The sequence below is a fragment of the Natrix helvetica genome (genome assembly GCF_964273705.1).
Source record: "Natrix helvetica genome assembly, chromosome: 1".
In the NCBI taxonomy this organism is placed as follows: domain Eukaryota; kingdom Metazoa; phylum Chordata; class Lepidosauria; order Squamata; family Natricidae; genus Natrix; species Natrix helvetica.
The window spans coordinates 116,788,846-116,803,534 of NC_138548.1; the positions used below are offsets into that span (position 1 = coordinate 116,788,846).

At 44.3% G+C, this 14,689-nt stretch overlaps 1 pseudogene across 1 annotated transcript in view; it reads right to left on the reverse strand.

Moving 5' to 3' along the window:
- The window catches only part of LOC309388850 (protein-glucosylgalactosylhydroxylysine glucosidase-like), a 90,653-nt pseudogene that overhangs the window by 8,228 nt on the left and 67,736 nt on the right, over positions 1–14,689 (reverse strand). Inside the window, exons 2-3 of the transcript XR_014176868.1 lie at positions 2,022–2,457; positions 530–649 (exon numbers count right to left, since the gene is read on the reverse strand). The product of XR_014176868.1 is annotated as a protein-glucosylgalactosylhydroxylysine glucosidase-like (transcript). The remainder of the gene's footprint in view (positions 1–529; positions 650–2,021; positions 2,458–14,689) is intronic.

The window sequence follows — 14,689 nt, forward strand, 5'->3', positions numbered from 1 at the left end:
GGGAGGGGTTGAATTCAGCACTTTCATCATCCAGCCACATGTTCATAGGAAAGAAGAGAACACCAGGAAGATGGCACATGAAGGCCTCTGTCTTGATCCAATAGGCAACTCAAGAGGTTTTCTGTTGTGATGCTGCAGGTTAGAAGTTGGCAGTCTTTATAGCCAGTTTGGAGCAATGGTTAAGGCATCAGGCTAGAAACCAGGACATTCTTAGGAAACAATCTAGTTGGGTGATCCTGGGCCAGTCTCCCCCACTTCAGATTGCAAAAGCTGCTTTTGAATATCATCAAGACTTTTGTACCTGTTTAGAGCCACTCTTGTTTCAAAGGAGTTTCTGCTGCTGCGCCAGGATTTTACTTTTGTTTTTTGAAAAGTTGCCGAAATGCTAAAATTAAAGATCATTGAAGCCAAGGGGAACCTCTGTGTGGATCCCAGCCACGACTGAAGGAAATAGTGAAGGAAACTGGGTTCCATGCCTCCTGTGGAAGGAGAAGGGGCATTTCCTCTTGTCTTTGTAAGTGGCTTCTACCTTGTATCCTTGTTCCAGTGTGTTGTGTAGAGCTCCCTCTAGTGTTTGGATCCTGTATTTTAAGATAGCACAAGCCGCTTCTGGATAGAAAAGCAGGATGTTTGGGTATATCCAGGTATCCTACGTTTAACAACAAAAAAGGACAACATATAAAAATATTGCCATCAAACGCAAAGGAACTGTAAATTAGAGTAAAGCCAGCAGTTATTCCTTTCCCATAAGGGCTCCCAGCTTCAGATGAGGATGAGTCTTCTGGGAGAGAAACTTCTTCAATCCCGCCCTCAGAACAAAATCTGGGCCCTGGGAATTATGTCGCTTCAGTTTAAAAACTAGAGAAGCACCTGATGAATATTCTTCTCTGGGACAGGAGGCTGGTGGAAAGTTACCGTATATACTTGAGTATAAGCCGAATTTTTCAGCCCACTTTTTGGGCTGAAAAATCCACTTCGGCTTATACTCCAGTGAACAAAAAAAAAATATGTGGCTCTTTAAACATTTTAACGCGGCTCTTCTGTGTGCCGGGCGCCCGCTTCCCTCCCTCCTCTCGGGCTTCGGAGGGAAGCTTCTGCATAACCCCGGCGAGTAACAAGTCTCCCAGGCTGTAATTTGCCGAGCTGTACTCGCGCGCCTGTTTTCCACGGCGTGGAGCAGCGGCGAGATTCTGCGCGGCGAGCGATTATTCCGGGGGCCATCAGTGGGGGGGGGCAGGGCCCCCCTCGCGTTCCTCATCTTCCCGGATGGCCCCTGGAATCATCGCTTGCCGCGCAGAATCTTGCCGCTGCTCCACGCCGTGGAAAACAGGCGCGCGCGTACAGCTCGGCAAATTACAGCCTGGGAGACTTGTTACTTGCCGGGGTTATGCAGAAGCTTCCCTCCGAAGCCCGAGAGGAGGGAGGGAAGCGGGCGCCCGGAGGGAAGCTTCTACATAACCCCGGCGAATGACAAGTCTCCCAGGCTGTAATTTGCCGAGCTGTACACGCGCGCCTGTTTTCCACGGCGTGGAGCAGCGGCGAGATTCTGCGCAGCGAGCGATGATTCTGGGGGCCATCAGTGGGGGGGCAGGGTCCCCCTCGCGTTCCTCATCTTCCCGGATGGCCCCTGGAATCATCGCTCATCGCGCAGAATCTCGCCGCTGCTCCACGCTGTGGAAAACAGGCGCGTGCGCACAGCTCGGCAAATTAAAACCTGGGAGACTTGTTGTCACTCACCTTTGCAGAAGCTTCCCTCCGAAGCGTTTCAAGGGAGGGCTGTAAACTTCTCTCCGAAGTCTTGGGATGTTCTGAGGAGCCCCCCCCCAAGGCAAAATGCCGCTGCCAGGTAGTTAAAAGTACGTCTCTGATTTGTCTCTGTCACTCTCTCTGATTCCCTCTCTCTCTCCCTCTCATGAGTCGCTGGCTAAGGTCTCTATCTCTCTCTCCCTCAGGCAGCATCTTCCCCAATTCATCTCCCCTTCATCCAGTAGTAGCAAACTGGGGTGGTTCCCTTTGTTCACCTGGTCCCAGAAGACATGGCCCCAGTAGTCTTCACCGGATGTGCCGTTGGAAAGTCCTCCTGGGCTGATTCCAGAGAAAGGGATGTTAGCAGAGCCCAGAGGAGGAATGGCACTCAGCAGGTAATACAGGCAGCCATATATAGCCTGGCTGAAGGGAAGAGGCCCGTCCACATCTACGCAGCAGCCTTCCCAGAGCGCTGCCCATGCCTGGGTGTGAGACAGATATAAGGAACCCAATCCAACCAGGGACATCCCTTCACAAAAGGTCCTTTGCACAACCTCTTCAGACTCTGCTACGGCAGTGTGGAACTCCCATCTCTGCTCCTTCCGGTCCCTAAGGAGGGTCACTGATTGGGGCACCGGGGTCCAGATCATGTGTACAGTAGGCTGGGGGCCACCCTCTACTTCTGGGACCAATGTCTTTCCATATAGATAGCTAAAGAGGAAGAAAAATGGGAATCCTTATGTTTCTCTCTGGATATAAGAGGATCTACTAAACCACAGAAACATCACTGGAATTCTATACTCATTGAGCACAAAGACTTTGCTTTGCATACCTTTTGAATTCTAATCTAAACCTTTTCTATCTCCCCATTGCTTCGTTCGCTAAAGCTGAGGTAAGACAAACACCATGCTACGGTTAACTCTTTATTAACGAATCAACCCTAGAAACAACAAGCAACAACAGGGGCCACCTGACAGCTATTTATATGACAACTGTCAGGCGGGCAGCCAATCCGAGGGCTGCAGTTTCCGCGCCTGCCGGCGTTGGTCAATGTTGGGAGGAGTCTGGCATCAGAAGGCAGAACATCCGTCGTAAATATGGCAGGGTCTTCACCCACCACTGCCATCTCAAGAAGAGGGAGGGAGGGAGGAATGGCTGGAGTTCCAGCTGGAGAAAAAAAAAGGTACACAATATATACTCTATCTTAGTGTTTCTCACCCTTGGGAACTTGTGGGTGGATTTCAACTCCCAGAATTTCCCAGGTGCCTGGAATCTGCCCATCTTAAAGATCCCAAGAGTGAGAAACGCTGCTCTTTTGTATGGCATTGTGCCAAGGGATGGATTTCCATGCCTATCCTCCCCTCCCCCCATCATGCATGGTACCGAAGATCAGCTTAAAATCCACATGGGAAAAAGGACTCAGATGGATCCATTCTATGTGGTGAGGGTGCAAAGGAGAGGCAGGCAGGCAAGTCTTACAGAATTTGAGGAAGGGCCAATCCAACAGCAATTCCTGATCAGCTAGTAGGGACTAATGGGAAATGTAGTCCAAAACTTCAGGCTGCTGGTTTCTAGGGAAGAAAATAGCCAGCCCATTCACACAGAAATATTCCCAAGGAACAGAGGAAGTTCTGAAAAGAGGCGCCCGTCATTCCCGCCCCTGCCTCTTCCGCCTGGCGAATTTGCTGCTCGGTCCTAATTCCGCAGAGTGGGAACAACTCCAAGCGGAGAAATGGAGCTTTTTGTAAAAACTTCCGGGCCAAGGGACAGGAGGAGCCTCGCCGTCTCCCCTCCTCCCTCCGGCATCGGCCCTTTTCTATCCTTTCCCTTTTCTCTCTTTGAGACTTTCCCAGTTTGTGCCGCAAGGGGACCGCATCTGACTGCGCAACCGTGAAAAATCCATAGTGGGGTTATATTTTTTTCTACATTTAGCTGAAAAATGCTGAACTACTAGAATAAAAATTGGCACTGTGCGAAACCCACTCACCAGTAAGAAATTGGACATTCATTAAGTGTAGCAGCAAGCACTTTATTGTAAACTACGGTTTTGCAAGAGACATTGGCTAGCAAAGTAGACATAGCCCCCAAATAGATTTCAATAGCATTTTATTCCCTCAGCCCAAACGCAAATCCCTTTTGACGAGGACCACGAAGTTCACAGTTTCCCTAAATTACCATTGTCCTTTAAGCTTGTTTTTCTCATGGCAATAGGTGACTTTTGCTTTAGCCACTGTTGCTGCTTTTCCGTAATTTAGCTGCCTAAGCATAAGAAACCGAAACAAGCAGATTATTTCTAGACTATGTGCGAGCTCTTGTGGTTAAAACTTTCGGCTAGCCTGACTTTGGACCTGCAAACATTTCCTATCTTTTTCTTATAATTCTAAACCTTATTGCATTTCTTAGAACTGGTCCCTAAAAATGTATGGTACCTGCAAAAAACAACATTTAGCTATTACTGCCTTTCTTACGATTCTTCCTTTTTTTCCCCTTTATACTATAATTGCTTTTTTTGCACTTTCCTACATGGCTGTATATGATCCTTCTAACCTTGATAACATTAGGTTGCACTTTGTGTCCGGATCAAGGCTTCCCCCCTCCCCTTCCTCTTTTGCTGCTGCTGCTGCTACTTCTCCAAGAAGAAGCATAACCTCATTAGATGGAGGAGGTTTCAGGGGCATTTACTTGGAGAATGAGCGTTTGTACAAGCCCCCTAACACCGTGATGGCGAACCTATGGCATGCGTGCCACAGGTGGCATGCGTAACCATTTCTTAGGGCACATGAGGCATTGCCCTGCCAGCTCCAGCGCAAATGCGCGCGCTGCCCAGCTGACTTCAGCCTTCATTTCCGCCATTTTCCGCCCTCCGGAGGGCGAAAAACAATCCAATGTGCAAACCAGTTCAGGAATGGATTTTTGGTTTGCATGTTAGGCCGTTTTTCGCCCTCTGGAGGCTTCAGGAGCCTTCCTTGAAGCCTCCGGAGGGAGAAAAATGGCCCTACAGGCAACTTGGAAGTTTGCCATTTTCACCCTCCCCAGGCTCCTAGAAAGCCTTGAGAGCCTGGGGAAGGTGAAAAACGGGTCCATCACGCACAAAAAGCGGGGATTGCATGCACATGCACGGGGGGGAGGTCACATGCACATGTGCGGAGGTTGTGTGCATAGAATAATGGGTGTGGGCATGCCCACGCATGACCACCTTGCGCTCCTCCCCCGCTTTTGGCATGGGATGGCAAAATGTTTAGCCATCACTGCCCTAACACAAGGGATGGTGCAACATGTTGTTGGGAGAAATGTCCTTCTGGGTTCGGCTCCAAGTGGGGAAAAAGACACTGGAGACATGGAGGCTGCTTGGAAAGATGGTTTAATGGTGGACAGGACCACATGGCTTGAGCCCTGAACAGAAAAGGTGATCACATGCTTCAATGTTGGTGGAGAAGAAGAGAAGGGAAGAGAAGGGCTGAAGAAGGGCTTGCAGGGATTTTTATAATCTGTTCTGCCCCACCTATCTGTTTCCTGTTCCTGTGTAAGAAATGTATTCTGATTGGTTGCCAGACTCACATGGGCCCATGCAGGGGCAACCCTCTAGGCTGTTTTGAATTCAGGTTTGATTGAGTTCAGATGCCATGTGGTCAGTTGAGTAAAGGCTTATATTATCATGCCTTCATTGTCACTGCCAGAACTCTACACCCATCCCCCCTGGAGCTGAACTCTTTATTATGTAAAGTGGACTACCTTGGTCTTCTTAATGGCCCATTGACAAAGTGGAGATGGGCAGGAAGCTGTAGGAATTTAGTGTTTAAAATGTGTTTCTCCCTTTTTCACATTCAGGAAAATATAATATTCTGCCTTATCAATATTTCCTAGGATATTTCATTTTTCTGGGAGAGGGCTGGGTGATAACTTCCTACAATCCCTCCTTTTTTTTTTTCAAAAAAATGTGAGTGGAACGCACATGTTTTTGACAAAAGATAAAATTGGTCAGATCAGGGAAACTTAATTTTTCTGATGGAAAAGCATTGAAAGAGACAGCAGAAGGATCCCTTCAGTGGCTCCCAGAGAGCTTTCAACCATGAAGGTCTTAGCAACCAGGGCACAATTTCTGGAAAGAAATTTACAATATCCAATTTACCATGCCAATTATTTTCAGGTGTTTGATATCACTTTCTGTGAGCTTCCAGGTTACAAGCAAGCAGAAGTCCCCAAAAAAAACTTCACAGCCATTGAAGGATTCTTCCTTTTAAAGAAGTACAGGCTGCCCATTTCCAAGGGATTTCTTTAACTTGCCCTGGCTCCTATTTTAGTGAGGCCAAATTGAGTTTAGCTAGTGTGCAATCCAGACTATTTAGTATTTTTAAAACTACACACAATGAGCCCTGGGATTCCTCCTCCTGAGACCACCAATGCAACATGTCCTGCTTTACTGGGCAACATCATTTTGGGGGGGGGGGTCACTGTCAGGGTTTGAGTTTTGAACATCCTTTCTGTTACTCTTCAAGTGGGGGAATTGCCTGAGGGGAACTGACCCTCCCCCATGGGATTAAAAGGGATATATCACTGTTTAGGCTTTTGTGCAAGGGCAAAAATCAACCTAGGAAAAGCTTTGTGGAGTTGGGTCAAGGAGATAGTTTCAATCTAATTCTGAATGGAGCCTCTCTCTCTCTTTTGTGTGTGTGTGTAGCTAGTTCTAGAATACAGAAAATACAGACATTTTGGACAAAATTTCCCTCCCACCAGCCAGAAATCTAAGGTGTTCAGAACTTGCTGTGCTAGCCATTCTCAAATACAATTCTTACATGAATACATTAAACTGATTACAATATAAATGAGACAGGAAAGAAGAATTACAATTACAATTTCTGTGAAGGAGGCAAAGAAACAAAACTTTACAATCAGTTTCCACCCTCCCCCATAGTCTTTACAGCTGTCTTCTGGGGATAGAAGAGAGTCTTTTGGTCTTTACTTCTTCATCTCCTTCAGGGTTCTTTCATGTCTGCTAGGGTGGCATGCTTGGTTTGGTGGTAAGGCTGGTAAGAGTGGTCAGTCAGTCTTGGTAGTCTGTCCCAGGCTTGGCTAAGTTTTTTTTTTCCTCATGTCAGGTTTTATCAGCACGCAATCACCAGCAGCAAATTGGAGAGTTATGGTTTGAGCTAGCAGTCCTTTGTTTCTGAGGTAAAAAAAAAAAGAGGCCAAGAATACAGTTCTTTACAGACATATCTTTAGTCTTATGTTGTGGAATCTCACCCATTCTGTCCAAGTGTGGAAATCCAAACATTATTTCAGGAGGCAGACGATGTAAATTTCATGGAACATGACATTCCCACTGCCTGTATGATTGAAACACTTTTGCAGTAAGATGAGTAAATTTCCAAGAGGGACAACAACTTGTGTTGCAAACAAACAAACAAACAAAATGTCATAGGGTAGAGCACCTTGACTCATAAGCGTTTAAAAATGCACTCAGGTGTAAAAGAGGGAGGTAAGAAGAACAGCTTTTTTAAAAAATTGCAATTTAAAAAAAAGGTACTTTGAGTCAACACTCCAAAATATCAAATTCCATTCAGATGAAAGCAAATTCTCATTAAGTATGTTAAAACATTTACAAATGTAAGCAAAATATCTCAAAATCATTCCTTTTTATAGGTTTAATTAAGCATTTTAAACCTCAAAAATTTCCAGAAGAAAAAAAAATCAAAATTGTATTCAGAGCAAAGAAATGTAACTGCATAATTTTATATGCAGATAAAAGATCACAATAGTGAAAGGTAAGCGGAGCAGATCACCCATTTACTCCAAATTTCTCAGAAGAGAGGGGGGGGGAAGTGGTTAAAGTGAGGAGAAAAAAATTTCAGCCTTTAATGACCCAAAAGGAAAGAGGGAAAGAAGGAGGGGGGAATGCCCAGAGGCATTCACAGGTATCACTGGGGCGTTTCATACACACACTCATGGTAAAAATGAGCAGACACTCATTCTCCCCGCTTTTCCTGCTTCCCTCCAAAGAATGACCCAGAAGGAAGAGTGGGGGGGGGGATTTCACACAGGCAATCACGTGGATCTCTGGATCCATTCACTTATCACTCCCTGGGGCATGAGGGACACATACTCACATTCATACTGCAATCAGACCTTCATGCTTGCTCATGCCAAACAATCGTAGGTATTTCAGGAAGCTTTTTTTTTTTCACAAGAAAGGGAATCAAACTACATTCATACCAACTTTACCATCAACATACTCACATTTGCACTGCAATCATTAATTTCACATACAAAAATCCCATTTCATTCTTTCTTCATGCAAGGCAGTTATTACAATTACTTCAGGGAGCTGTACATAAGCCAATGAGCTCCATTTTCTATTATTAAAGGATCTCAACTTCCCTCCAGGTCTGGAAATGATCACACACACACATACATGCACAAATACCATTAAACACTTTCAGGCCTGGGGGAGGTCCTGTCCCTTTAAATCTTCAATTTTCTTTCAGACAGACAGATGGCTATCTTTCCTTGGGGAACACGTGGCTCGTTCTCCAAGCATGTGAAAACTCAGAGCAGTGTATAGATGCACACCTAAGAATTTCTTAACAGACATTACATCAAATTAATCAAGTCCAATTACCTAGGTCTTCCATTCAGACAGGTTTTACCTTATTACCTGCTAAATTTCTTATTTTTGCTTGAAGTTACCACCGTTGTTCTATCTCCTTAAGCACTAGATAGTTAATGCCTGTCTCTGCCCTGGTGTGTTCGTTTCTAATTTGGACCTGCCAGCTGTGCTGGCTAATTTTTAAAGATCCAAATTCTATCTTGATATCCCAGCACGCGCTGGCATTTTTAAATATCAAGATGTATAGAAACAATGTACAGAGATGTTTGTCCACACATTGTTTGCATTCAGCCAGGGTTCTAGGTTGGCGCTCCCAGCACACGCTGGCATATTTTTAAAGATCCAAACCCTATCTTGGTCTCCCAGCAATTTCTGGCATAGTTTTAAAGACCAAGATGTATGGAGACTTCCATTAACACACCGTTTGCATCTGGGTGGGGCACTTAATTCATCGGATGGTGGCCAGAAATCAGCAAATTTGTTGACAAAATCTAAATCAAAACTGCCTTCTGGAGGCCAGATTTTTACTTTAGGACCAATAGAGTAGGTTGGTCAGAAAAATGTGCAGAGGGTTTTTACTCAGGTTGAAGGCAAACCTTTAGTAGGAATTTCCTTCATTTCATACATGCACACACAAGGCAACACTCTCCTCCTCCCCCCAAAGGGAAAAAAAATCTATACTCACCTGAAGAGTACAATCTTCTAGGGCTGAAAGACATGAGAACAAGGTTCCCTTCCCCCACAGAAAAGGCATTGTTGGAGGATTAGAGGTAAGGGAGGGGGGGGGGAGATAGCTTGCAGGCAGAGTTTGAAAAAAATAAAACCATCAGTTACTCAGCAGATAAACAGATAAACATTATGGGGATATCACAGATGAGAAATGGGGTCTGGATTCACATGCTTCAGGAAAGAAATGAACAGGTAAAATCATTTAAGCACACAATAAATGCAAGGATGAAACTTTTCTTGCAAACATTTCCTGGGTTGTTACTTTAAGGTATAGGCAAGGAAGGAAGGAAGAAAAAAAAATATCTTTACTCTGTCTCTGCTGGCCAAAACAGATGCAAAGCAAAGATTCCCTCCACCTTCACTCAGTTTTGTGGGCCCAACAAACTGAGTGAAGGCAATTTCTGCCAGCTTACTCTTTTCTTTCTTTGAACACTTTAAAATTCTTATCTTTTTTTGGGGGGGGGATTGGAGACATTTTATAGTTACAATTACCTCGAGGGCACACAAAGACTTAGACATACACACAGAGAGACAAAGAGGGCATAACAAAACTCATGAATTTCACAAACAAAATCATTCCCACCCTGAATCTCAGTTAAATTGGGGAAGGCACAAATCTTAAGAAACAAAAACCACGTGTTTGCATAGAAGACAGAGTAAGAGACAGACAAGAGAAAAAAGAAACATTTCAACATTTCCCTTTTCTTTTAAGTACCTTTATGTAGCCAAATTAGTTTTCCTGTGTCATCTTTCAGCAAAGCCCATTTCTCACACAATTTCCTTGCTCTCAGCCAAAATCTTGGCATCTAAGGAAATCTCCGAGGGCACTTCTGGCCACCCACGAGCTAACACTTCCCATGACCCTTTACATGCAGGGCTCACTTTGGCCTAGCCGGGTGCCACCCACCGTAAGTTTTCAGAAAAAAAAAAAGATTCTGGGAAGGACTTCGATTCCCTACGAAGTATTCGGCCCCTTCTCTCAGGGAATCACCTGGGTTTTGAGGATCAAAAAAGTGATCCTTGAGGACCTCTGCCCCTCTCTCTGCAGTTAGTACCAGGCACCTCTACTCTTTTACATACACCATGGGCCTTTGCCTTTTTTTTTTTTTCACAGGACAAAAGCAACAACAACAAAAAATATTCATTCACTTTTCCATCCATTTTCACACACACTCTCCTTTCCCTAACAGAAGGTCCATGCTCTGGCCTGACCCTAATACTTTCCAGGCTCTCTTGGTAAACCACACAGAGGAACCAGGATCCAGCTGTGATTGGGAGAAAGATTTCATCACTCACACACATGCAGGTATACACACATTTCCACGCTTTGCCATGCTTTAACATTAAATTTTAGAGAATTAAAATTTAGAGGTACTCACCTTCTTTCCAGGCAGCCTTTGAGCTCAAACTCAAAACCCCTTTAAAACCTAGATCCAAATGGCTAAGGCCAAGATAAAATCCACCCACAGACTCAATGGGGTCTGTGCCGGCATGGGAGGGTTACCTGGGCCATATCCATTTGTTAGGCTAGCTTGGAGTCCCTTCGTGGTCGCCAAATGTTGGGAGAAATGTCCTTCTGGGTTCGGCTCCAAGTGGGGAAAAAGACACTGGAGACATGGAGGCTGCTTGGAAAGATGGTTTAATGGTGGACAGGACCACATGGCTTGAGCCCTGAACAGAAAAGGTGATCACATGCTTCAATGTTGGTGGAGAAGAAGAGAAGGGAAGAGAAGGGCTGAAGAAGGGCTTGCAGGGATTTTTATAATCTGTTCTGCCCCACCTATCTGTTTCCTGTTCCTGTGTAAGAAATGTATTCTGATTGGTTGCCAGACTCACATGGGCCCATGCAGGGGCAACCCTCTAGGCTGTTTTGAATTCAGGTTTGATTGAGTTCAGATGCCATGTGGTCAGTTGAGTAAAGGCTTATATTATCATGCCTTCATTGTCACTGCCAGAACTCTACACCCATCCCCCCTGGAGCTGAACTCTTTATTATGTAAAGTGGACTACCTTGGTCTTCTTAATGGCCCATTGACAAAGTGGAGATGGACAGGAAGCTGTAGGAATTTAGTGTTTAAAATGTGTTTCTCCCTTTTTCACATTCAGGAAAATATAATATTCTGCCTTATCAATATTTCCTAGGATATTTCATTTTTCTGGGAGAGGGCTGGGTGATAACTTCCTACAATGTGAAAGCTGTTAATACCAACAGCCAAAATCACTCAGCCGATCCTCATGGTGAAAGCAGGATTTGAACTCATGGTTCAATTGGTTCTCCATATAGGTTTCCCTTCCCCGCCTTGGTGCCAAAGCAAAGGAAAACAAATGGAGAACACATATTACAACTAATCACCACTTTTGCAGTAGCAAGGAGTCCCAAAGACACATACTTAAAACTTCATAGGATTGTTTAGTTGACTAGAATGCCTTCAAATGCATTATGAAAGATAAATCCAAACAAAAGTGCAAAGGAAAATCACTGAAGCATGACAGACAAACAAAAACAGAATATCAGAGTTGGATGGGACCTCCGAGGTCCTGTAGTCCAACCCCCCACTGAAGCAGAAAATTCTTATTTCAGACAAATTTGTCCAATTTCCTCTTTAAAACATCCATTAATGAAGCACCCACAGCTTCTGGAGACAATCATCCCATTGATTAATCATTCTCACATTCAGGAAATTTTCCTTAGTTCCAAGTGACTTTCCTGATTTTCTTTTCTTTTTGTTGTAAACACTTCCATTTACTTCACAATAAAAAAATTGCAACTTCAAACACACAGGCATTCACAGTAGTTAACGCCAGCACATTCACACACTTGTCTTTCAGCAGCCCTTCCACCACAGGTTTTAAAGCCATTCTTCCTCCCAACATAATACTAAACTGTTTCTGGTGAATTGCTTCATCGGGGTTCTTTTTCCTTAAACCTCCCTGCTCAAGTCCAAAATATTTACAATTATGTCCCTTCCATTCCCCATAATAACAACCCGCAATTTACTAATTAAGTTCCTCCCAGCCAAATTGCAGCTCCCTTCTACCAATACACAGTTGCACCATACTCCAAGTCATTTTGCTACAGGCTGGACCATTGCAGGTTTAAACCTCAGTGCTTCTACTACATGTCTCCCAATTCCCTGTGCCTTGATCTTCCCTTCCCCGATTTGCTTTTCTGAAGGGGTATAGTTCAGGGTAGATCTGATGGTTCTGGAACCCAGTAGGAATACCACTCCCTCCTCCAGGGGTCCAACTTTACGGCTTATCAGGGGTTCTTGAAAAGCTGGACCAGAAAACAAATGCACCTCCTGACACTCCTAGTCCTCAAAACTCATCAATTCAGCTACTTCTTCCCCCTCTTTCCTCGTGGGGCACTCATTTTTCCAGTGTCCTCTTTCTTCACAGATGGCACTTTGATCCCGTCATAATTGAGCCATCATTTTGACTTTTGTCTTGTCTCTCTCCTCTTCTCGTTTGCAGTATCCTTTTTGAACTTCTCTGAGGAGATCCTCCATAGTTTTGATCTCCCACCCATCCAATTTTTTATAGTTTATGCCTAATGTCCTCCCATGCTTCTCCCACAAATTGATACTTCAAAATCATCTGGTGCCCTGGATTGTCAGGGTCCATTGTACGTGTACACGTACACACACACACACACACACACACACACACACACACACACACACACGTTAACTCTTTAACCAGTCTAACCACTTGGTTGATGTTTATTCTATTAGTTTAGGCATTCCCCCCCCACTTTAAACTGCTTGATTTCAATGCCCCACATTGCCTTCTCTCATAGTCACCTGTCTAAAGGGTGCCATAAAGACATGTCCCCTTTTCTGTTGTCTTGAGACTGATGAAAGAAATGTCCTTCTGGGTTGGGCTCCAAGTGGGGAAAAAGACACAGGAGACATGGAGGCTGCTTGGAAAGATGGTTTTAATGGTGGACAGGATCACATGGCTTGAATCCTGAACAGAAAAGATGATTACATGTTTCAATGTTGGTGGAGAAGAGAAGAGAAGGCAGGACGGAGATGCTGAGTCCCTGGTTTTATGCCCTCTCTGGCCTTTGATCTTGAGCTTGTATTCTGATTGGCTGTCAGACTCACATGGGCCCATGCAGGGGCAACTCTCTAGGCTGAGTCCAGGTTTGGTTGAATTCTGAGTTCTCAGATGCCATGTGGTCAGTTGAGTAAAGGCTTATATTATAATGCCTTCATTCCCAACCCCCTGGAGCTGAAGGGGAGAACTCTTTATTATATAAAGGGACTGGCTTGGCCTTCTTAATGGCCCATTAACAAAGTGGGTGGAGGCAGGAAGCTACAGGGAACTATTCTCAATTTAAAACATGTTTCTTCCTTTTCACATCCAGGGAAATATAATATTCTGCCTTTTCAATATTTCCTAGGATATTTCATTTTTCTGGGAGAGGGCTGGATGATAGCTTTCCACAAGACAATAGAAGACCATAACTTTCTGCCATGTTTTTTTTTCTCTAAGTCCTGATTATTTCTGACTAATTCCTTGGTTTCTTTTGGTAGGTCCTCCAGTGCAGATGGCTTAATCTGGGATCCTATAGGTACAATGCCATCTTCCTTCTGTTTGGGGCCAGGATAGGGAGGAAGATTGTCCAAGGGTTCCCACATGGACATCTGCATCAGATTACTTTCTGGTGCCATCCAAATAGCTGCATAATGTGATTCCTCTGTTCCTGCCTTAGTCTCATTTATATAAATGTTCAAGTCCTATATTATAGCCAAATCTTGGTACTGAAGGGAGGCCATATAAAACCTCTGAATTTATACTTAGGCAAGATGCATACACTGTAATGTATCACCCTTCCTTGGTCCAAATGCCTCGTTTGAGGCGCTGACTTCAAACATTCTCCCTAAAAAAGTCCATTCCAGAATGTAAATATTGTTATTCTTCTTGGCCAGCACACTGGCTGGGGAGGCATCCTTCCCCTTCAAACTCTTATTGCCCATGCCCATTGATACCCCCCCCCCCGGTATCCAGATACCCCCCTGATATATTACCAATATTTAATCATTTCCTTCTTATCCTTATACCTTGCACAGGAATTACCTTCCCTATATTTTAGCATCCTCCCCAACAGACTATTGGGAGGTCTGCTTCCCAGGATGTTTGACTCCACATCCCCTTTATTTTCCCTAGGTCTAGAATTCCTGTTCCCCATTCTGATTCACTTGAGACTCTTTCTCCAGTCCCACTGCACACAACGGTCCCACCCTAGTTCCCTCCTTTTTAGAATTTCCCTAAATTACAACCCTCCCCACACCTTATCTAGTCCCCCCCTTTTGATATCTCAGTAAATTACCTTTGCCATTTAAGGTGGATTTTCTATTAGTAATGTATGCATTTTGCTTAACCCATATTTCCTGTTTTCTTTCGACTTAGCTGCATAAGCATGAGAAACGGAAACAAACAATTCATTTCTAAACTATGTGGGAGCTCTTGTGGTTAAAACTGTCAACTAGCCTGACTTTGGACCTGCAAACATTTTCTACCTTTCTCTTATAATTCTAAACCCTGTTGCATTTCTTAGTACTGGTTCCTAAAAATGTATGATAGCTGCAAAAACAACATTTA